Below are 26,478 nucleotides of genomic sequence, written 5' to 3' on the forward strand. Positions count from 1 at the left end.
CTAAAGAATGTAGATGTGATGATCTTCATTATATATCCATTTAATGTACCAGATTGATCCATGTAAAAACCCGATGATGGTTTATGCAAAAACCAGGTGGATCCTATTATAGTGAACTACTGTAAAAATCCATGCAGCAGTAGCCCCAGTGGCACTTCTGTGCCAGATAGAGAATCTTTGCAAAAGCAGATCAGAATGTTTCTAAGTATATATTATGTGACCATTGATTAGGTGTATCATTTTCAGAAACAGTTCAAATTTACTTTGACTAGACAACATTATGCAATTATAGTCTTTCCCCCAGACTGTTAATTCTCCTGCTTCCTGTCATAATATATATTTTGAAAACACCTGGACCTGCTCAACATTTCAAAAAGCATCTTACTTCTCCACTATACTGATGACACCATGTTACTGGAGCGGATGAACAAGAAATGACATGGATATTGGAGTTTTTGGTAAGAATGGTAGCAGTAAGGAGAGAATTTTATAAAGCTTATAAAAATTCAGAGGTCTGCAACATAATAAAACAGTTCTGAGGCACACAAGCATGTCTTCTTCAAAATAAAGGGATTGTTATTGCATCTGGTACTTTCCACCACAAAGAAGAAAGCATAATGCCTGGTAGGCCTCTTTGAGTTCTGGCCAGCAAAGACCACACGTGTTATAGCTAGAAGCTATACACTAGGTGATACAAAAGGCTATTAGTTAGTGGGGATCATACAAAGAAAAACTCTGTAATATGTTTCTACTGTTCTACAAGCAACATCACCTCTTGTGGCATATGGCCCCGCAGAACCTGTAGTATTAAAGCAAGCATGATGGGAAAAGACCCTGTGTGGAGTTTTTTATAAGCCCAGTGAGAAAATCTAAAACAGACTCCTGATATCATAAGAAGCTACTCCATTTATGGTGCCTATTATATACCTTATAAAAAAGATCCTAGTGTGTTTTTAGGTCCTGAGAAGTGACTACTAATGAGATTTAAAGTGATCATGTAGTCAAAATGGCTTACTATGAACTAGATTCGTTTATAAAGTGGGGCAGGACCAGCAGCAATCCACCTAGTAACCTGGAATGTGTATATACCAGATCGATTCTGTGCTATAAGATCAAGTACAAGCAAGTTCAGGTGGCATAAGTAAGCTACATAAATAGTTGTCCCAGGACCTCATGTCATCCACCATTGTTTTACCGGAAGCTTTTCTTCAGCTGATACCCAGGTCTTTATGGCAGATATCTTATAACCTAATGGCAGTAGAAGGAAATGCCTGAGATTGGTTTACAGATGGTTCTGTAGTTGAAAATAGATGGTGATACATTACAGCTGCATTCAGGAGTGACTTCGAAAGACAGTGGTGAGGGAAAATTCTCTTATTGGGCAGAGCTTTGGCTCATACAAGTCATCACCCACATTCTGTAGAAAGAGGAGTTCCCCAAGGTTATGGATTCATAGACAGTGATGAATGTCTCCTTGGTTGATCAGGGGCCAGGAAGGAGAGAGCCTGACTTCCTCTGCCGATCTTACTTCCTTTTCTTTCTTTCCACATATGTTGATCCCAAGAGAAATCCCTAATAAAATCCCTGCACATGTATCTATCTCAAAGTCTGCTCTTCAGGGAATCCAACCTGCCACAAAATACCTGGCCCAGCTGTGGGTGCCTTCAAATCCAACTGCCAATACAGTGTTTCACCAACCGAAAACTAAGATAAAAAAAAAAAAATACACAGCTTTCTTAATTTTTTTTTTTTTTTTTTTTGTAATTGCCCAGAGTATATTTTGAGGGAGGCAGGGAATACAGGTAAAAGCCAAATCAGAAAACTTAATTTAGTCATTTCCAGGTAATCTTTTTCCTGTTTTATTTCCTCTTCACTATAAAATCTCGATTTTTTTCTTTCCCTTTTTTATGTTTTTTTTTTTTTTTTTTTTTTTTTAGATTTTATTTATTCATCAGAAAGGAGAGAGAGAGAAAGAGAGAACGCACAAGCAGGGGGAGCGGCAGGCAGAGGGAGAGGGAGAAGCAGACTCCCCCTCTGAGCAGGGAGCCTGATGCAGGACTCGATCCCAGGACTCTGGGATCATGACCTGAGCTGAAGGCAGATGCTTAACCCACTGAGCCACCCAGGCATCCCCACATTGAATTGATTCTTACCTGAGGCTGCAATGGCTTTACCATAATCATGAGATCCTCTTTAGACTGGTAGTTTTCTCCTCCAGCTATTTTGTTTCTCCTTTTCAGGGACATGAAATGTTTTTGCTGCTCTCCCCCTGCCTTTGAGAGGCCTTGGAGACCTCAGGTTGTCTTCTCGCTCTCCCTGGCCCTGATTTCAGATATATCTCTTTCTGTTCTCCTGCCCCACACAGTTAAGGCACCATAGATGCCTATGGCAAGAGCCAGTTTCCAGGAATTTCAGTTCCAAAGAGGAGGATTAGTGGTAGGTACTCATGAATCCTTAAACTTAAAGAGGTACTCCGCAATTCCTCTACAATGGTGGTTAAGATATTTAAGGCACAGTACCTGTCATAATGGTGTCAAAATATTGTTTATTTTCCCTAACACATAGAAACTTTATCAAGTCTAGAATGTGAAAAATTATCTCATATTGTCTAGCATTCTTCTCATATCTATTGTTTATAGCATAAACATCACTTCCACATTGAAAACGAGATTTTGTTTTCTCTCAACTTATTGTTTCTGCACGGAGTTTCAAAAACTCCTTTTTTTGAGAAATAAAATTTATGATTCTTGGCATACATGTTCTAAGAACCCTCCTCTGAAGGCATTTTGTGCTAGATCTCTTACTTTGCCCCTTGAGAGAAGCAAGGCAGAGCATGCCCATGAGTTTGCCCATCTCTCCACCTCTTTCACCCTGCTCCAGAAGGACAACCTGTGTGCATCACATTTACTGTTTCACTTGCCCTCTGGTTTCCTTTTGGACTCCAAAGAGCAGCTGCAGCAGAAGGGTAGAGGGAAAAGAGGTGTGAGATCAGAATATTTTCCCCCTAGCTCTCTCCATGCAGGGTTGCCTGGAGCAAACTGTCACCGAAGTCACAGACTCCCCACACTCTTTCCCTCCAGTTTCCATGAAGTTCCCCCATACTCAGTGCTTTGGATTTGGTATACTAACCATAGTTCACTACACTACATTTTCGTACTTAGTTCTTAAAAATAAGTCCGCTCTTAGTTATTTTCCTTCAAGAGTGCCATCATTTTTCTGTTTTGAAAAAAGTCCTCAGTGCTGCCTGAAAGGTGAAAAGTTACTAATGACAGGAAATCACTGGCAAAAACGTTTGTTAATATGAAAATGTTACATATTCCAGGGAGGCTGACACAGATACGGTTAATAGCTATGATATTTCACACTGTGTTTTCAGTTGTGAAAACAAATGGAAACCTCTAATTTGTCTTTACTCCATTCAGGATTTTCTTGTTAAGAGAATTCTTTATCAGAAAATGGCTACTACATCTGGGAGTATCCACATCAGGGTGAAGCATCTGGGCTATGATCATTGTCCAGACAAAGCCCTTTTCAGCAAAGGTGTTCATGGCACAAGCATGATCTTGTAGTTCCTGCATGTTGCACTAGCTTATCTGGGATACCAGGATGGCATCTAGTCATTGATGCTTACATGCTGCATCCTAATTTTACGAATTATTTTAAGGCAGCAGTTTTCTCTTATCCCAGTGAGTCCTTTTGTGACAGAATACAGGCACTTTCCTTATTTCCTCTTAATTTTTTGGGACATCGGGACACTGACTTACTATCTCAGGCTCTCTCAGACCGCTCTTCTCTCTCTTGTCTTCTTTCAAGAAGCCAACCATGCATATCCCTTATTTGGTTCTCACCCAAGCCTAGTTTTATTTCTGTTTCTCCCCTGGGGACTTGTCACCTGGGCATGACAACATTCTCCATTTTCCTTGAACTGCCAATGTTGTTTGAACTTCACTGATAATGGGAAATGTTCTGATTTTCTATGAACAATGGTAAAGAAGTTCCCTTGCACAGTTGCCTTAAAATTATCCCCATTTTAAAAACTGCACGAAATAAAAATCACAACTTAATAATCATATCTTAAAATATGAAATTGTGCATGTTGGTCTTTTAACATTGCAATAAATATCTAATAATGTCACTTCACTTTCAAAGAAATAAAAAAAGGATGAAAGAGTTCCCATTCTGATCCTGAATTATAACGGCAGCCCCTGGTCCCGGTTCATTGAACTCCTGGGGTAGGGGGAGCCAATGACAGATCTTCCTCTAGAAGACCCACCTCACTTCTAAACCTAATCTCTCTCAGATCTTTCCTCAGCCCAGGCAGACTTTATATAAAATACATTACTTTGGCTGCATTCCTTTTCCTCTTTTTTTTTTAAGATTGTATTTATTTATTTTATTGAGAGAGCGAGAGTGTGTGCCAGCAGGGGAGGGACAGAGGGAGAGGGAGATAATCTCCAGCAGACTCCACGTGAAGAGCAGAGTCTGAGGCAGAGTTCAATCCCAGGCCCCTGGGATCATGACTTGAGCGGAAACCAAGAGTCAGATGCTTAAGTGACTGAGCCACCCCGGTGCCCCGACAATCCTTTTCCTCTTGAATTTTTGTGCCACTAAAGCACCAATTCCCTCAGAATGTTTTTCCCTATCTGTTTGCCCTAAGAAGTTCTAATGATTTTTTCAAAATGCAAATTTGGTCATGTCACCATTCCCGCTTAAAATACTCCAATGGCTTCCTTATGCTCTGAAGAAACAAAACATATGTGAAGTATAGATATGTTATACATATATAAATCTTCTGCATGGTCTAGAAGATGTCACATGGCTCGGCTCCTGAGGCGTTCCATCTTATTTGCTATATTCCAGCTACAGTGACTAAATTTTGCTTTCTTGGAAATATTATGCTTGCACATGCTCTTTCATCTATATCCCCCTTTTCACGCTTAGCTGTTGTTTTAAATTTTACTCTCATTTGAAGAATTCCTCTCAGGGAAATGTTTACTGACCTCCTAATTTAAGACAACACCTTTTTGCATGCTTGCACATTACTAATGTACACATAATCTTTGTCCTATACTTAAAATGAGTCATAATATTTGTCTTTACGGTTATCTCAGATTGAATTTTAAAAAAGAATCCAAGAATGTTAAAAAGACTATAACTTCTGGGGCGTCTGGGTGGCTCAGTCAGTTAAGCGAGCAACTCTGGATTTCAGCTCAGGTCATGATCTCATGGTTGTGACCACTGTGTCTGGCTCTGCACCCAGCAGGGAGTCTGCTTGAGATTCTCCCTCTGCCCCCACTCATGCTTGCTCTCTCTCTCTCCACCCACTCTCTCTAACATAAATAAATCTTAAAAAAATAATATAACTCGATTACAATCAATTATTTGGCTGATATTGTCTTTACTGCTAGATTACAAACTCAGAACAAAAACTTTACAAGCAATATATGATCAAGTTTCACTATGGTTTTCCCAGCACCTAGCAAAGTGCCTGAAACATGATGGGCTCTCAACAAACAACATGGGTAAGGAATGGATATACGTCAACCCCTCTCCTACCCTCCTCCTTTGCACTAAGCTTAAGTCCACACTCATCTTTTACTTACTCTGGAAGAGGCACAATCTTTTCCTTTCTTTGCATATTCTTTTTTTTTTCTTCTTCTTCTTCTTCTTCTTTTTTTTTTTTTTTTTGGCCTAGCTCTATTTCTTCAAGCCAGAGTTTGAGTATTATTTTCTCATAGAGATACTCTTGGAACAAAAAATATGAAATGGATCCCCTTGATATTTATTTCACTAAACACATACACATTTCACTCACAGCAATGGTTTCATATCTCTGTTCCTCAGTAAACTGTAAGAATCATAAGGCATGAATTATGCCTTTTTTGTACATCATTTTGAATGTCTCACGTCTAGCACAAAACCTGGCACCCCGTGGGCGATTTGCTCCTCATAATGCTACGTATGAAGTTGCTGGGTTCCTGGATTAATATAGTTACAGGAGGATCCTTGCTGCTTGAGCTGCTTTTGAACTGTGTCATCAGAGAAATGGCACTATTGACACAGTTGATCTAATACTTACATTAATGGTAATTAAAGGCGTAATTACCTTGCCCAGAAAAGTAAAAAAATATTACCCAGAACATCTGAGAATTCGTGTCCTGTAACTTTTTGTTCTCCTAATTTCCAGACACACTTTACTTGTCTAGTACAGCCCAAACATTTATTTCTATTACATATTTATTTTGCAGCTTCTATTTAACACTCATTGTTCAGGGTATTTGTAGGATTAAAGGAAATGTAAGACATATTCACTGACTTCAAAATACTATGATTATGTTGCTGAAACAATGCAAACTTACATCATGTTATTAAGGGCAAGAATTTGCAATGTAAAAACAAATGGTGTGGTAGTAAAATGTAGGAGTTTAAAGAACAGAGTGATCACTAGAGGTCAGAAGAGACAAAACAAATCAAATGTCTTGAAGGAACTAGGACTTGAGCTTGTTCCTGAAAACTGAATAATATTTGATAGAAAGGAAAAAGAGGACACTATTCCTGGATGATGCCTTCATAATTATCACACCATTGCAAAGCCCCTAGTTAAAATAAATAACTAGATAAATGACATCATCTCTGCTAGCCACAGTCATATGCAAAGTCATATGCAAAGTCATCCCCAGTGGAGTCACATTACCTCCTGAGATCCCTTGCTACCGTATTTACCATTAACATTTCAGGTATTGCTTTTTAAAAATAAATTAGAATATATTATAAACATAAACTTCATTATGATTGATTCAATCCTATTTGTGTCTCCTATAGCCAGAATAGAGTACATTATTTATTGATCTCTTACCCACATTTTTCTACTTTACTATTACTAAATGAATTTTGACTTATAAAGAATGACCCATAGAGTCAAATGTCATCTCCTACTCAATAGAGTGCTAATTCCTGTTGCTAAAATGGTCTCCTTCCTATCCTAGAAATGTAATGCATATGTTGCTTATTATAGGATTTCAATAAAATATTGATGTGCTAATACCTTATCCACTTAAAGGATGTGAGGTTGAGGGTTCAAGAAAAAGGATAGTCTATTCAGAGTTTCATCATAGGAGGACATTCCAAATGCAAGGTTTCTGGATGGAAGAAAGCAGAATGCCCCGCTGTCATGCCTTCTGTGGATTCGGCTGTAATGAGGTTTGTGCCGTATTACAGTTCTGAAACGGACTCTGTGCAGTGGGAATTTGAAGTAAAATTTGTTACATTCCATTAAACAGGCCATAATGAGATCTTTTTAATGTGATTAACATTTTATGCTGTTGTATTATTATGTCTTTATTTAGGACTTTATATTTTTAGGAGTATAGCACAGAAAATAATAAAATCTGCCGTAGATGGCGGTTGCTAATTAACAGGTTTAGCCTATGTGAGGTGAGAAACTTCTTTATTAGAGCCAGACAGAATCCCTTCACCCAAATACCTATGCATAATATCAGCTGTAAGTTGTAAATTTTTATGAAAACTGCAAAATAATTTATCGAAATGACTAAACTAACTCTTTGAAATGAAAAACACAGATTTCTAAATATATTTTTTAAAATGAAAAAGACATGCAGTAGGGTCTGCTACTGGGCTCCGATTTTCCTCTCTAATGTTCAGGTGTAACTACCAAATAGTTTATTTTTTAATTTGTTCCTGGTGCTTCTTTTTCAAGGTTGTGGGGATCCTTTTGTGAGGCTTCAAGTAAAGTTCTTGTGCTTTGCTATCTAGGCTGGATGTCTGCCTCAGGGGTCTTAGTCTTTGCTTATGCACCAGGTCAAAGCACAGTCGTTAAAACACCACATTTTTATCAATTATCTTCTGCAGACAGCTTTGCTTCCCTCCAATATATTCTGCAAAATGCTGGCTTCCTGTTTTAGTATTTAATGGTGAGGCTGTATTTCTTAGCCTCTCTCTCTAACCTGAACATTCGGAATCACCGTGATTGACGGAATTTTACCTGCTGGCTGCATTCTTACATCTACAACTTGCCTTTTGCTTTTTATTAGCGTGAGAGCAATATTTTTAATCCTTCAGGCTGGAAGAAAGTTTTCATTTAGTTTAAAAGCTGAAAATAATTACCCCAATCTACCTAGCTCTGTAGCCTGTCCTTTCTAATCCTTTAAATGATCCTTCTTCAATAATGGTGGCTTGGGAGCTATGGTTAAATCACTTCATGACCAGTTTTATGTAAACTACCTGTTTTCACATACATTATTTTACTTGCTTTTTATCTGAAGTGTTAAAAAAAAGAAAGAAAGAAAACATACACACATGTGCACACAAACGTGTTTCTTTTTGATCGTTGCTTTGTTCCCTGTAAAACTAGACCTTCAGGCTGAGGTGTCTGGGACATTTGCCTCAGAAGGGGAATTATGTATAAGGTTCCAGAGAATAGAGTCAAATTATACATTCCTAAATCTCTAAGTAGCCTTGAAAAGCAGGGGTTTGATTTGCAAGGACGCATCTTTTTGAGAGAGAAAAGGTTTCAGAATTCAGAAAGCCTGTTTTTGCATATCAAAAGCAAAACCCCGAAGGAATCAAGGCCTAGGGGTTCTGCCACTTTTTTTTTTTTTTGAAAAGCCAGTCTCCCCCTTTCCAGACCAAGCAAACAATAAGGAAGTTAGGGGAAAACAATGAGTTATTTGCTGATACGAGTTCAGAAAATGGTCCAGCCAACAGATACCCGTTCTTCAGGCAGTAGGAAAGAGTAAAACCCCAGGCAAGGTGTGGTTTGAATAGAGTTGTGAGAGCCCTGCATCTTGCCATTGATACGCTAAGAAATGGTGAGCCTTGTAAGAAAGTGTCTCATGGCAGCATTCTGTGGGGGCAGGATTGTTGACACAGTGTCTGAAAAGGTCCAGGCAGAGAGGGACTGAGAAAGCTCCTAGTCCATGTAGTCCAAACTAGAGAATATACTTAAATGAAGTGAGTTTATCATCACAACTGGAAACTTTTGAGAGTCAAAGGGTACATGATTAGTTATTAATCCAACACAAACCAGCAAGTCCAGGGCAAACCAGGGCACATAATTAAAGAGGAACCTACAAGTTCTGAGACACAAAGCCAGAGGATCCAGTATGAAATCACAGATGGCATAAAATCAAGTATATGTGGTGCCAAGGCTGTGGGGATCTCATTAGATGCCAGAAGGAATGGATACTGTAATGAAAATCACAGAGGGAACATAGATAGCTTCACATATACCATTGGACAAGAGTGACTACACATACCCAAAGATTCCTACATCGTAGTTATGGCCACGAGATATAGGGGCTAGACAAGAAAATAGAGAGTGAGAAAATTATTAAAACGCTAAGAAAACTGTAAGGAGAAAGAGTTAGGGATACCCAGAAAAAGAAAGAAGAGATACAGCTTTTGTGACACAAGAGAAATCATTTTAGACCCCCAGGTACTTTTTGTGATCTATGTCATACTTGCCCAAACACACTTCCTGCAGAACTTCTCAGGAGGTGCTGAATTACAAAAAAAATGCAAAAACATCAGTAGTTAAGGATTCTAAGGGAGCAAAGGGAATGCAAAACTAACAGTCTCTACCAGGCCTGAAAATAGCCTGACCATATCAAGACAATAAATCAGTGGTAAAATTCCCAGTGCTATTTCAAAAGTAAAGGAGCCCCGCATTCCTTACCCCAGATAAGGGGCCAAGACCACATCCATTTTATACCAGCTCTTGGAGCACACCCACAGTCCCTTCCCCTTGTCTGACAGTTACCTCTGCTTCATTATAATATTAATGTCTCCACTCCAGGAGGAGCACCATCTCCATTAACATAACATAGGCTGCATGTATAAGCATGTTTTCTAAGTATGTCTGCTCAACCTTCTGCCCACCTTTACAAGCATGACAAAACTCCCCTTTCTAAAGATGCATCCTAACCCTAAACAAAAGAAACCTATTCACCCCCACTCAGGGAGTCAGGGCTTTGGAAGTTATTCCCCATGATCAATTTATTTGCTACAAATAAAGTATCCTTAGTGTGACAACTTCACCTGAGGTAGTCTCTATCTGTAACCCGGAAAGGAGCAAGCTCAAGTTCAGTTATAAAACTATTCATTGCTTAATATTAAGTTTCTACATAACAGCAAACAGTTGTATGATGAATCAGGATTTAAGTTATAGAAAAATAAAGTCTTCTATTTAACTGTGTTTTTGGCTTGAGAATAAATTACATGGTATAGTTTAGATCCACAACCTACACAGAACAGGAAATATTGAATCCATTTTTCAGATGAAGAAACTGAGCTTCAAAGACATTTGCTGAGCAACCCAGAATCTCAGAGCATGTAAGATAGGGTGCTGGGACAAGAACCTGTATCATCTAGTTCTTTATGCAATATTTACAGTCATATTTCTTTTGTTTTTGTTGTTTTTCTGACTTTCTGTAGAGTTATCCATTAATCCATACTCTCATCAGTGTATCTTTTCCTTGAGATTGGAAGTAATTTTTGAGGATCAGGGTAGGATTCCAGATTGGTTTGATCAAGCTGGTGAACATTTTTTTTGGTCTTATTTTCTTGATAGTAAATATTTCTAGTGAAGGGTTCTCCTTCTTATGTTTTGATGTTTCTTTGTAACTCTTATCACCGTCTACCAAAATCTAGTCATATTTGTATGTATGTATCATGCATACTCTACTCCACCATTAAAATGCAACTTCCATGGAGGCAGGAAAGTATTTTTTTCACTTTTATGACATTGTGGCCAAAACATTGCTGCAACCATAATATGCAGGGAATAAGAATTTGTCTAACCTATTCATTAATGAAGAAGCAGTAAGCCTCATCAAGTATGGCACTAGAACAAACAAAAAGTTGACTGATTAATTTTGAGTTTAATTTTCATGAGTACCATTAAATTAATTACACTGCATGTGAACACATTATCATAGATATCTCTAGAAGGGTCATTCTCAAATTCTATCATGCTTAATGATCACTTGGTGAACTAGTTAAAAATGCAGATCCTCAACTCCATCATTAAAAATTCTGCTTCAGTAGATCTCGAGTGGACCCCCCAAATCACTTAACAGTCATTTAATAAGTACCCTAAAGAATATAGTCAAGTTGCTCCAGAGCTTCTACTCAGATTTCACTATGTAAAACAAATTTTGTATATTTACCAGCATTTTCTCCCTGCTATTAAGTACTGGTTTTTATAAACTATAGACCTATGAAATACACATCAATTTCATATTGTATTGAAAAAATATGGAACATAATATTTTGAGAAATAAAACATTGCATATTCATGATTGACATTGCATGTAGACTCGAACCTTCATTTTAAACATGTTCAGGTGGTAGGCTCATATAAATACAGTTATCTGAAAAAAAAAATTAAATAAAAATAAATAAATAAATACAGTTATCTGTACATATGAGTACTAGACCTACTAAGCTAAAGAGGCATATTTTCAGACAAACTGTGATTGCACTTTGGCAAAAAATAAACATTCATAGCAAAAAGTCACCTCCTCATGAATAGACCCTCCTGTGAGAAATAATTGTTAGCAGGTGCCTGAAATGTACTTATTAGTGTAAAAAATAAGTAAGCAAAGGATCAGTAATGGTCATTTTGCATATGAAGGAAAGGCATTACAGCAATTTGAACACTTTGCTCATTCACAATGGGAATAATCTTTTGAGTAGATATTTTGATGACCCTGTTTGAAAGAATGTTTAGCAAAGAAAATTTGTGATTTTTTTCTTGCCTTTAGAAACATTTAGCTTAGGGTCATGGGGAATTTAATATGCGATTGCTGTTGGCTCTATATTAAGGATGGTAGAAATACATTAGAATAAAAGTGTGTGATATGTAATCTGTTCTCAGGAGGACATAGGACAATGAGCTCTAAACTCTGGCTATAGCATGCCTTGCATTCTAATTCTACAAGACAATACATCCTTCTTGGATTTAGTCTAATAGACATTCAGGTTCTAAGAACATGAAAAGGATGTAATTATGACATGAACACATCCATAAATACTTATGATGTAGTAGATTCTAACATAAATGGTCTGTTGTCTGTCTTCATCTTCTTAGATATGTTTGCGTTTTTTTACATAGTTGGCTTTTGATACCACATGCATACTGTCAATGTCTAAATCTCCAGCTCAGACCTACCTCACCACCAAACTCATATATCCAAGTCCCTACTAGATATTCCCTTTAGAAAGTCTAATTACACATCTCAAATTTAATTCAACATATCCCAAACTGAATTCCTGCTCTTTCTGCAACCAGAATGTTGCCATCAACAGCCTTCCCTGTCTTAGCTGACAATTCTTCAATTCCTTCATGAACTCAGTTTCCTGACTATATCTCTATCTTTGAGCACTTTCTTTCTCTTATACTTACATATAATCTTCTAGGAAACCCTATTGGCTCCACCTTCAAAATACATACTATTTCCAACTACTTTCACTGTCTCACTGTTACCAAACTGATCCAAGGCTTCTCCGTGTCTTCTCTTGTTTGCTGAAATAGTCTCTGAAAATGTCTCCTATCTCCTACCATTTTGCCACTGCATTCTATTCTAAACACAGAGGAAGGCATTAAAAGCATAACTCAGAATACATGCTTAAAGTCTATAACGGCTTTTATTTCACCCTGAGTAAAAATCAGAGTCCTAAAATTGACCTTTAAGACCCTATGTGATCTGGCCCTAGTTAGGTCTCCATCATCTTCTCTGAAAACTGCCCCCCACCTTCATTTCCTTCCAGCCACACTAGTTTTTGTTTTTTTGTTTGTTTCTTTTGTTTTTATTTGTTTTTGCCCTCCCTTGAAATTGCCAGGCACAGTCTTCTCTGAGGGTCTTTGCTCTAGGCATTCCCTCTCATGTGTCTCTGCTCTGTCTTCCAATGTCTACATGGTGAACCCTCTAACTTCCTTCCAGCTTTGGTTCAAATCTCATTTCCTTAATTCAGCCTACCCTATTCAGCCCACTTAATATTGCAACCTATTTCCCCTTCATTACTTCACCCACCATAGGCATTGCTGAGTCCCATTCCTGTCTCTATTTTTTTTCCTTTTTGTGTAGCTACTATGGTCATCAAACAAAATATCTAATCTCCTAATCAGTTATTAATTTTAAGGAAGCACATTATTGTAAAAAAAAGTGCACAAGTATACAAATATAACACAAAGAATTATCACAAACTAAAAACTGTAATTGCCACTGAGGTAAAAGAACCAAAGCATTGCTAGCAGCCCAGATGTACCCTCTTGCCTGCTTTAATTGTTCTTCACTCCTTTCTCTGCAAATGTTATTACCACCCTGATTTCTCATACATTAATTAAATTTTGCAGAGTTTGAACTTTATATATAGTAGTGTGTGTGTATGTGCGCGCACATGTGTGTGTGCATGCCTGTGTCTTCTTTCACTCCATGGTATTTTGTGAAACTCATCCATGTTGTTTCATCCAGCTGTCATGTTTTAATTTCATTGCTGAATAAATTCCCTTGTGTGATATATGACAAGTTATTTGTTCTTTCTATCAGTAAAAGGACATTTGAGCTCATAATCTTTTTTGTTTATAGTCTATTGTACCCCCAAGTTCTTAAGTTTGATGAGAATGAGATCTTTATCTGTTGTATCAATTGATTAACACCAAAAATCTAGTATAGGGCCTAGAACATGATACGTATCTTAATAAATATTTGCTGAACTGAAATAAGTTGAATTAAAAATTGGAGGAGAGGGCGCCTGGGTGGCTCAGTCGTTAAGCGTCTGCCTTTGGCTCAGGTCATGATCTCAAGGTCCTGGGATCGAGCCTCACATCGGGCTCCCTGCTCGGTGGGAAGCCTGCTTCTCCCTCTCCCACTCCCCCTGCTTGTGTTCCCTCTCTTGCTGTGTCTCTCTCTGTCAAGGAAATAAATAAAATCTTTAAAAAAATAAAAAATAAATAAAAATAAAAAATAAAAATTGGAGGAGATTCCAGTGGCTTGTTGTTGGAAATAATGAAAATCCTTCTATTTTGGTTGTTTTTTGAAAGCTTTAATTCATATATCACTAATACTTATATAGCATTTATAGGCAATTGAAAATAAAATAATGATTTGGAGCTATTAGGACTATGTTATCAGTGTGTATGAGCAATTTGGGGAAATAGAGCTCAAACAGTTTTTTATGACCTAATACATCACACAAAATTGAAAGATAAGATTGGTGAGGATTAATCTTATATAAATAAGATTGAAGCAGCAAATGTCAATAATACTCATATAATATTTTAAAATTTATAAATATCTAGAAAACATCCTAGCATGACACTCTAAACAAAATAAGAAAATTCTTTTTGTCTAGTTGTGGAAAATAGGTGTCACAGACATGAAACATTTAACTTTGTAAATTTAATTTTTCTTGGATTGTTTTATTAGAAGTATTTGATAACATCCAAGAAAGATGAATTATCAAGTTATTAGTGATTTGTATGACACACATTTAATTAACTAAATTAATAATGAATCGTGGCATTATGGTACTATCCAATTCATTTACTGTGTAATAATATACCAGTTAACACTTAAGAAAAGTGGCCAGTCATTATCAATGTACCATTGTGCATTGTGCTAACATTAATCGGATCAAATTAATGTAGTGTTACTTTTATCTTAAGCAGGCATTAATGAACGCTTCATCATTTCAGAATATTGCCATGACATATTATCAAAATATCAAATGCTTAGCCTAATGTTTAGTATAAAAAGGTTCATTTGATACTCATGTTAATGAGAACGTTTTTTCTTTTTATTACAGGTATAATTAAAGACGGGTATTAAAAAGGCTTTTTAAGATTATTTAAATATATAACAGGACCACCTTCAAAGTTGTACTTGTGAGGGATAATAATATATTTAAAGCTATGGGAATTCTTTTTCATACTCCACTTTTAGCCAGAAGATCAGTTCATTTCTATTAAGAGACAGAAATATGACTTCATATTAATGATGGAATCAAAACAGATGGAGCTATCTAATGGTTCAGGCAGGAAATTGGAGTAGGAATTATAGCTTCTTACCCTTATATCTACCATTGATTCACTAAATAACCTTGGGCAAATTACTTAAGCTGCCAGGTCAAATTTTCTAAGTGCACGTCTTCCTTTTTTATGCCCAGAGCTCATATTAACAGAAAAAGAAGCTCTGGAGATATAGAAAAAGGAAATGATATAATATAGAGTGGAGGAAAAAGCCTTTGGCATGAAAGAGATTAAGTGGCTAACAGAAAGTTTCACAGTTAGTATGTAGACTACAGGAGATTCAAATTCAAGCATGTGACTCATTGGCCTTCAAGTACCAAGTTTTTAATATCAGTTGAAAAATAACTACCCTAATTTTGATTATGATAGTATGAACTCAGGATTTGCCTGGCAAATTACAGATGCCTAATAAGTATAATTCTTTTCAATCTTTTCCCCAACACCCAATGCTTTTGATATTTAGTCTAAAAACAGTGTATAGATTTATGTGCTCATTTAATTATACTCTACTATTTATGTGCTCATTTAATTAGACTCTACTATGATAATTGTGGTACTTATTATTCCTCATCTAGACATTGATTTAAAAATTGTTCTCAGGGCACCTGGGTGGCTCAGTTGGTTGGGCAACTGCCTTCAGCTCAGGTCATGATCCTGGAGTCCCTGGATCAAGTCCTGCATTGGGCTCCCTGCTCGGCAGGGAGTGTGCTTCTCCCTCTGACCTTCCCCCCTCATGTGCTCTCTCTCTCATTCTCTATCTCTCAAATAAATAAATAAAATCTTAAAAAAAAATTGTTCTCAAATAATGCAATATATGTTAAGAAAGAAAAAAGAAGAAGAAGAATGTAGCAGGAGGGGAAGAATGAAGGGGGGGAAATCGGAGGGGGAGAAGAACCATGAGAGACGATGGACTCTGAAAAACAAACTGAGGGTTCTAGAGGGGAGGGGGTTGGGAGGATGGGTTAGCCTGGTGATGGGTATTGAGGAGGGCACGTTCTGCATGGAGCACTGGGTGTTATGCACAAACAATGAATCATGGAACACTATATCTAAAACTAATGATGTAATGTATGGGGATTAACATAACAATAAAAAAAATTAAAAAAAAAAATTGTTCTCAGTGACTCCACTCTTTTCCCAAATTTATTTCAGCCTCCATGCTTTTTAAAACCAATAGATTTTTAAGGCTATTGGAATGGTGGGAGAGCACACAGAAAAGAAGGAAGGCTATGCAGAGCTCTTTAAACATAAGCATTTACCAGTCATGTAGTAGAAGAGCCCAAAATAAGAATGAAATACCCTTGTTTCTGTCTTCTATCTTCTTTCTGACCAAATTCATTAAGTTAACACAATACACTGATTTTACTTCTTCTGTATTATCTGAATCTATCCACAAATTTCCATCTAAACTGACATTTCTCTAATTCAGACTTAAATTATTCCTTAGAAATTTTTTACCAGTCTCCTTGTTCTAATGTTTCCTCCTCAAATTTATTCTCCATATCATCTATACAATATGTCTCTATGATCTTTTTAACACCAGTTTTAATCTAATGCATTCATCTCAAATAAGTCTGAACTTCTAATTTGTTGACCACATGTAACATCCATACATCTTTTTTTTATAGCCTTTATTTTTAAAGATTTTTATTTATTTATTTAACAGAGATAGAGAGCCCAAGCAGGCAGAATGGCAGACAGAGGGAGAGGGAGAAGCAGGCTCTCTGCTGAGCAGGGAGCCTGATGCAGGGCTCGATCCCAGACCCTGAGATCAAGACCCGAGCTGAAGGCAGCCGCCCAAACAACTGAACCACCCAGGCGTCCCAACACCCATACATTTTGGTTATTCTATCTCCTCTGCTGGAATGGCCACAAGTTTCTGTTTCTAATATTCACCCTTTAGCACTTGACTTGAATTTCACCTCCATAGACCTTTTATGCTTTGTACATACCAATTATTGGTGTTGCCCTTCTGTGCTTCCACAGTACACTGCATATATCACCACAATTACATTTATTCTATTATTTGTAATTATCAGTCTACATCTTTTTTTCTATCAAATTTTGCTCTTTAGAGATGATGTTGTATATATAGATAGTTCAAATGTCAAAGAAAAAATTCACAACAGATGGAGTGAAACAGACAAAGAAAACTTTATTCAAAACTATTGCAATAATAAGGGCCAAGATTATTGCAATAAAGAAGAGAGATTGAACTCAACTCCATCACAAGGAGAGGTAAGAGGTGTTTTAAGTACTGAGGTGAGCTGGTGGAAAAACAGAGCAGGATGTTAGGGAGGATATTGGTCATGTGACTAGCCCCCCCTTTTTTTTGGTCCCCTAATTGGCATTGGTATTGGTGCTTATAGGGGTTAGGTTCCTACACTCCCACAGAGACTGGGAGTTAGGAGTGCTGTCTTCCTTGATGATTACATTTCAAATGGATGGCTGCAGGGTCCTTTAAGAATAATGTTTCTGGGTCATAAAACTGTCAAGAGGCTGGGAGAAGATTTACACCTCAAAGGAACAGAGAAAGAATTTACAATTGTAAGTTTTCTAAAGTAAATGCTCTAAGAAAAGGTAGGTTAGAGGCCTATAGACAGGAAGAAGACTGTCTAAAGTTTAGTCAAGCTGAGGAGAATGTTAAGGCCACTTTGGTCAATATTTATATTCACCGTTCTGAGACATATTAAATACTCTATAAGTTTTACTTTGCTGCAATGTTTCATGAAGTCTAACAAGATATTGTAGTACAAACATTTTCTTTAAAAGTCATTATTCTTTTTGCTTACATACACGTACACTGGGCATTCAATCCTGGGCATAATATGATTTTTTGTCTTTGCTTTAGTTCCCTTGTTGATGAGTGGTGGGTGCTGATGAGTTTCCTTTTCTTTATTTTCCCTTGACTTCCTTCTTGCTGCCTTCTTTGTAGGTTCTGGTCCCTAATTGCTCTTACTTCTAGCTTATGCCAGAGAGGTCTAGTAACTTCTTATACCTGAGTGCCAAACCTGTTGTTACTTCTATCTTGGGAGGTCAGGAGCAATTCTTACTTTATACTAAGCAGAAAAAACAAAAACAAAAACAAAACAAAAAAACATGCTCATGCTAATTTTGATTACCATCCATGGCCTACGTAGATACCATATTATATTAAGCACACACACACACACACCACACACACAGAGGCACAAGCACAAGTACATACACATCTGCATGCACACAATTACCCTGCGTATATAAGGGGTAAAGTTGGAATCTGTGAGCTTAATGATAGGTTAACAGATACTTCCCAAGTGAAATGGAAAGAAGAAGAGAATGAAGAAAAAGCCAGAACACAATATCCACAAACTATGGGAAAATTTCAAAGGTATTCACATGTGTGATTGGAATACCATAGTAAAAGAAAGAATGGAAAAGAAGAAGTATTGAAATAACAACAGCTGAGAACTTTCCAAAATTTAGTGACAGACACCAAACCCCACATCCAGGAAGCTTAAGGAACACCAAGCAGAACGATACCAACAAAAACACACCTAAGCCTATCATATTCAAACTGCAGAAAAACAGACAAGAGAAACTCTTGAAAGAAGAAGGATAGGTTAAGTATGGATTGAACTTTACCTATAGTGGGAAGAAGGATAAGAATTACAAGGAACTTCTCATTAGAAACTACACAGACAAGAAGAGAATGGTATATATTTTGAGTATCTGAATTTTAAAAATTCAATATAACATTCTATATTCAGCAAAATTTACCCTTTGAAAGTGAGAGAAATACTTTCTCAAACAAAAACTGTGGGAAGTTATTGCCACCAGACTTGCCCTACAAGGAATGTTGAAAGAAGTTCTTTGGTGAGAAGGAAAACAATGTCAGTTGGAAACTTGGATCTATATACAGAATGGAGAGCATTTATTCCATGAAGAGGGAATAGAGAGTTTTGAGAGGGTAAAATAAAATATATATATATATATATATATATATATATATATATATATATAGCATCTTTCCCTTTCAAAATATCTCACATGAATTACTGTAAATGCCTCCCAGTCATGCAACCAATAGCAGTTATACTTCTTACTACAAGGAAAGGTAGAACTGCAGCATTTACCTGTTTCTTCAAAAAACACTGTATCCGGGGCACCTGGGGGCGGGGGGCGGCTCAATTGGTTAAGCACCAGACTGCCGGTTTTGGATCAGGTCATGGTCTCATGGGTCTTAACATCCAGCCCTGTGTGGAGCTCTGGGCTCAGCAGGGAGTCTACTTGAAGATTCTCTCCCTCTGCCCCTTCCCCCACTCGTGCATGCTCTTTCCCTCTCTCTCTCTCAAATAAATAAATAAATCTTTAAAAATAAACATTGTATCTGTTCACACTTAACATTTGTGTTATTTACAGAATTGCCCTAAAGTAGTGCCAGAGGCATGGATACTGCTGGGGCATTTATGATTTAAGATAGTGATGGAAAAATAGGAGATGTGAAGAAGGCCAATAAAATATATTCCATAACGACATCTATAAACAAAGTAAAATTGCATAGTATGCAAATACAGAAGACAGCAGTGTATGAAGGAGTTGCTAGAAAACAAAAGTACAATAAATAATGCTTATAATCAGGTAGAGCTCCTTAAAGAAATTGAGATTCTCTACGATCAATTTCAGAATTTAAGTGATTAAACAAGAGTACTGGGTAAGTGAACTACAGGAAAGAGCTATAGTTATTACAAACTGGTTTGTGAATCTGCTGTGATTCTTTCTTCTTACTCAATTCACACACATAATTTTGGTGGCACAATATAGTCCCAATTTGGATTCCTCCCCTTATATTTGGGAGAAGAGTGGCAGAGAAGAATAACTAATATTGAATTCTAATTTTGCATCTTACATCGAGAAGTACTCTCCAGTTTCTTCATTTGTTTCAACATTATTATGTTCACTTAACTATAGACAAGGGCTCAGCTGTTGAGTATTTTGCTGAAGCTCCTACAGCTTGAAATACATAATTAAAAATTAGCAGGAAGAAAACATAAATGCAAAAATATGTCTTTAATTTAGTTATCTGGGGGGTGCCTGGGTGGCTCAGTTGGATGAATGTCTGCCTTCAGCTCAGGTCATGATTCCAGGGTCCTGGGATCGAGCACTGCATAGGGCTCCCTGCTCAACGGAGAGAGAGCCTACTTAGTTCTCCTTCTCCCTCTGCCCCACCCCTTGCTTGTGTGCTCTCTCTCTCTCTCTCTCTGTGTCTCTCTTTCTTTCTGTCAGATAAATAAATGAAATATTAAAAAAATGAATGATCTATTACTACTATTTATTAAAATAGGTAAAGCCCACATAAACTAATGATAGAAAAAAAAAAAGAGGAAGACAGATAAAATTAGGAAAGAGAAAGCAGAAGTAAGCCAAAATAAAAGAAAATCCAAGAATTATAAGAAAAAAACTCCTCAAAGCTAACCCAAACTAATGGAAAATCTAAAAAGATTAAAAATTTTTTTATTCAAGTATAAATTACCAAAATTTCCTTTAAAAGAAATGGAAAGGGGGGGAGGAGCAAGTTGGCGGAGGAGTAGGAGACCTAAATTTCATCTGGTCCCAGGAATTCAGCTAGATAGGGATCAAACCATTCTGAACAACTACGAACTCAACAGGAGATCAAAAAAAAGAATAGCAGCAACTCTCTGAACAGAAAAGTGACCACTTTCTGGTAGGTCTCTTCTGATTTGTTTACTGTATATTTTTCTAGGGTCGTTGTTACCCTGTTAGCATATTGTTCTCTCATTCATCTATTGTCCTCTGGACAAAATGACAAGATGGAAAAAATCACCTCAAAAAAAAGAACAAGAGGCAGCACTGACTGCCAGGGACCTAATCAATATGGACATTAGTAAGATGTAGGAACTAGAATTCAGAATGATGATTTTAAAGATACTAGCTGGACTTGAAAAAAGCATGGAAGATATTAGAGAAACCCTTTCTGGAGAAATAAAAGAACTAAAATCTAACCAAGTCGAAATCAAAAAGGCTACTAATGAGGTGCGATCAAAAATGGAGGCTCTAACTGCTGGGATAAATGAGGCAGAAGAGAGAATTAGTGATATAGAAGACCAAATGATGGAATATAAAGAAGCTAAGAAAAAGAGAGATAAACAACTACTGGATCACACGAGGGTAGACTTCGAGAAATAAGTGATACCATAAGACAAAACAATATTAGAATAATTGGGATCCCAGAAGAAGAAGAAAGAGAGAGAGGGGCAGAAGGTATATTGGAGCAAATTATAGCAGAGAACTTCCCTAATTTGTAGAAGAAAACAGGCATCAAAATCCAGGAGGCACAGAGAACACCCCACAAAATCAATAAAAATAGGTCAACACCCCAACATCTAATAGTAAAACTTACGAATCTCACAGACAAAGAGAAAGTCTTGAAAGCCGCTCAGGAGAAGAGATCTGTAACCTACAATGTTAGAAACATTAGATTGGCAACAGACCTATCCACAGAGACCTGGCAGGCCAGAAGGGACTGGCATGATATATTCAGAGCACTAAATGAGAAAAATATGCAGCCAAGAATACTATATCCAGCTAGGCTGTCACTGAAAATAGAAGGAGAGATAAAAAGCTTCCAGGGCAAACAAAAACTAAAGGAATTTGCAAACATGAAACCAGTCCTACAAGAAATATTGAAATGGGTCTTCTAAGCAAAGAGAGAACCTAAAAGTAACAGACCAGAAAGGAACACAGGCAATATATAGTAACAGTCACTTTACAGGGAATAAAATGGCACTAAATTCATAGCTTTCAATAGTTACCCTGAATGTAAATGGGTTAAATGCCACAATCAAAAGACACAGGCTATCAGACTGGATAAAAAAACAAGACCCATCGATATGCTGTCTGCAAGAGGCTCATTTTAGACCCAAAGACACCCCAAGATTGAAAGTGAGGGGGTGGAAAACAATTTACCATGCTAATGGACACCAAAAGAAAACTGGAGTGTCAACCCTTATATCAGACAATTTAGATTTTAAACCAAAGACTATAATAAGACATGAGGAAGGACAATATATCATACTTAAAGGGTCTATCCAACAAGAAGATCTAACAATTGTAAATATCTCTGCCCCTAACATGGGAGCAGCCAATTATATAAGGCAATTAATAACAAAAGCAAAGAAACACATTGACAACAATACAATAATAGTGGGGGACTTTAACACCCCCCTCACTGAAATGGACAGATCATCTAAGCAAAAGATCAACAAGGAAATAAAGACTTTAAATGGCACACTGGACCAAATGGACTTCACAGATATATTCAGAACATTCCATCCCAAAGCAACAGAATACACATTCTTGTCGAGTGCCCATGGAACATTCTCCAGAATAGATCACATCCTCGGTCACAAATCAGGTCTCAACTGGTACCAAAAGATGGGAATCAATTCCCTGCATATTTTCAGACCACAATGCTTTGAAACTAGAACTCAATCACGAGAGAAAAGTCGGAAAGAACTCAACTACATGGAGGCTAAAGAGCATCCTACTAAAGAATGAAAGGGTCAACCAAGAAATTAAAGAAGAATTAAAAAAATTCATGGAAACCAATGAAAATGAAAACACAACTGTTCAAAATCTTTGGGATGTAGCAAAGGCAGTCCTAAGAGGAAAGTATATAGCAATACAAGCCTTTCTCAAGAAACAAGAAAGGTCTCAAATACACAACCTTACCTACACTTAAAGGAGCTGGAGAAAGAACAGCAAATAAAGCCTAAACCCAGCAGGAGAAGAGAAATCATAAAGATCAGAGCAGAAATCAATGAAATAGAAACCAAAAGAACAATAGAACAGATCAACGAAACTAGGAGCTGGTTCTCTGAAAGAATTAAAAAGATTGATAAACCCCTGCCCAGACTAATCAAAAAAAAAAGAGAAATGACCCAAATCAACAAAATCATGAATGAAAGAGGAGAGATCACAACCAACACCAAAGAAATACAAACAATTATAAGAACATATTATGAGCAACTATATGCCAGCAAATTAGACAATCTGGAAGAAATGGATGCATTCCTAGAGATGTATAAACTACCAAAACTGAACCAGGAAGAAATAGGAAACCTGAACAGACCTATAACCACTAAGGAAATTGAAGCAATAATCAAAAATCTCCCAACAAACCAAAGCCCAGGACCAGATGGATTCCCAGGGAAATTCTACCAAACATTTAAAGAAGTTAATAATTAATACCTATTCTTCTGAAACTGTTCCAAAAAATAGAAATGGAAGGAAGACTTCCACTCTCGTTTTATGAGGCCACCATTACCTTGATCCCCAAACCAGACAAAGACCCCATCAAAAAGGAGAATTACAGACCAATATCCTTGATGAACATGGATGCAAAAATTCTCACGAAAATACTAGCCAATAGGATCCAACAGTACATTAAAAGGATTATTCACCACGACCAAGTGGGATTTATCCCTGGACTGCAAGTTTGGTTCAACATCGCATATCAATCAATGTGATACAATACATTAATACAAGAAAGAACAAGAACCATAGGATCCTCTCAATAGATACAGAAAAAGCATTTGAAAAAGGACAGCATCCTTTCTTGATCAAAACTCTTCAGAGCTATATAGGGAGAGAGGGTACATACCTCAATATCATAAAAGCCATCTATGAAAAACCCACAGCGAATATCATTCTCAATGGGGAAAAACTCAGAGGTTTTCCCCTAAGGTCAGGAACACGGCAGCGATGTCCACTATCAACACTGCCATTCAACATAGTACTAGAAGTCCTAGCCACAGCAATCAGACAACAACAACAAAAATAAATAAAAGGCATCCGAATCGGCAAAGAAGTCAAACTCTCACTCTTTGCAGATGATATGATACTTTATGTGGAAAACCCAAAAGACTCCACCCCAAAACTGCTAGAACTCATACAGGAATTCAGTAAAGTGGCAGGATAGAAAATCAATGCACAGAAACCTGTGGCATTCCTATACACCAACAAGACAGAAGAAAGAGAAATTAAGGAGTCAATCCCATTTACAATTGCACCCAAAACCATAAGATACTTACAAATAAATCTAACCAAAGAGGCAAAGGATCTGTACTCAGAAAACTATAAAATACTCATGAAAGAAATTGAGGAAGACACAAAGAAATGGAAAAATGTCCCATGATCATGGATTGGAAGAACAAATATTGTGAAGATGTCAATGCTACCTAGAGCAATCTACACATTCAGTGCAATCCCCATCAAAATACCATCCACTTTTTTCAAAGAAATGGAACAAATAATCCTAAAATTTGTATGGAACCAGAAAAGACCCTGAATAGCCAGAGGAATGTTGAAAACGCAAAGCAAAGCTTGTGGCATCACAATTCCAGACTTCAAGCTCTATTACAAAGCTGTCATCATCAAGACAGTGTGGTACTGGCACAAAAACAGACACATAGATCAATGGAACAGAATAGAGAGCCCAGAAATGGACCCTCAACTCTATGGTCAACTAATATTCGATAAAGCAGGAAACAATGTCCAATGGAAAAAAAAACAATCTCTTCAACAAATGGTGTTGGGAAAATTGGACAGCCACATACGGAAGAATGAAACTGGACCATTTCCTTACACCACACACAAAAATAGACTCCAAATGGTTGAAAGACCTAATGTGAGACAGGAGCCCATCAAAATCCTAAAGGAGAACACAGGCAGCAACCTCTTCGACCTCAGCCACAGCAACTTTTTCCTAGAAACATCACCAAATGCAAGGGAAGCAAGGGCAAAAATGAACTATTGAGACTTCATCAAGATAAGAATCTTTCGCACAGCAAAAGAAACAGTCAACAAAACCAAAAGACAACTGACAGAATGGGAGAAGATATTTGCAAATGACATATCAGGTAAAGGGCTAGTATCCAAAATCTATAAAGAACTTATTAAACTCAACCCCCAAAGAACAAATGATCCAATCAAGAAATGGGCAGAAGACATGAACAGATATTTTTCCAAAGAAGACATCCAAATGGCCAATAGACACATGAAAAAGTGCTCAACATCACTCGGCATCAGGGAAATCCAAATCAAAACCTCAATGAGATACTACCTCACACCAGTCAGAATGGCTAAAATGAACAAGTCAGGAAATGACAGATGTTGGCGGGGATGTGGAGAAAAGGGTACCCTCCTACACTGTTGGTGGGAATGCAAGCTGGTGCAGCCACTCTGGAAAACAGTATGGAGGTTCCTCAAAAAGTTGAAAATAGAGCTACCCTATGACCCAGCAATTGCACTACTGGGTATTTACCCCAAAGATACAAATGTAGGTATCCGAAGGGGTACGTGCACCCCGATGTTTATAGCAGCAATGTCCACAATAGCCAAACTATGGAAAGAGCCAAGATGTCCATTAACAAATGAATGGATAAAGAAGATGTGGTGTGTATATATATATACATACACACACACACACACAATGGAATATTATGCAGCCATCAAAAGGAATGAAATATTGCCTTTTGCAATGATGTGAATGGAACTGGAGGGTATTATGCTGAGTGAAGTAAGTCACTCAGAGAAAGACATGTATCAATGACCTTACTGATATGAGGAATTCTTGATCATAGGAAACAAACTGAGGGTTGCTGGAGTGGTGGGGGGGGTGGGAGGGATGGGGTGGCTGGGTGATAGACATTGGGGAGGGTATATGCTATGGTGAGCGCTGTGAATTGTGTAAGACTGTTGAATCACAGACCTGTACCTCCGAAACAAATAATACATTATATGTTAAAAAAAAAAAAAAAAAAAGAAGATAGCAGGAAGGGAAAAATGAAGGGTGGAAATCCGAAGGGGAGATGAACCATGAGAGACTATGGACTCTGAGAAACAAACTGAGGGTTCTGGAGGAGAGGGGGGTGAGGGGGTGGTTTAGCCTGGTGATGGATATTAAGGAGGGCAAGTACTTCATGGAGCACTGGGTGTTATATGCAAACAATGAATCATGGAACACTACATCAAAAACTAATGATGTAATGTATGGTGATTAACATAACATAATAAAAAAAAAGAAAAGTAATGGAAAGGAATGATATTTCAATTGTCACAGAAAATATGGGTAAGGTGATTAAAGCAACAACCATAACAAACATTTTTACTGCTGAATTTGATCTGCCCTTTTCAGACCATATTTCAGTTCTCTATGTTATTGAAGATCTTTGAGAAGAAGGAAATTTTCCCAATTCAATATACCAAGCCAGCGTAACATGTGATTATATCAGTTGAGGATAAAAAGGCATTAAATCAAATTCAAATGTCAATTCTAATAATAATATTAATCTAATGTCAAATCTAATAATATTAAAAAATAAGAACAGATGCTAAACTATTTAAATGTAATAGACTATTTAACAAAA

The sequence above is a fragment of the Phoca vitulina genome, unplaced genomic scaffold (genome assembly GCF_004348235.1).
Source record: "Phoca vitulina isolate PV1807 unplaced genomic scaffold, GSC_HSeal_1.0 scaffold14, whole genome shotgun sequence".
In the NCBI taxonomy this organism is placed as follows: Eukaryota; Metazoa; Chordata; class Mammalia; order Carnivora; family Phocidae; genus Phoca; species Phoca vitulina.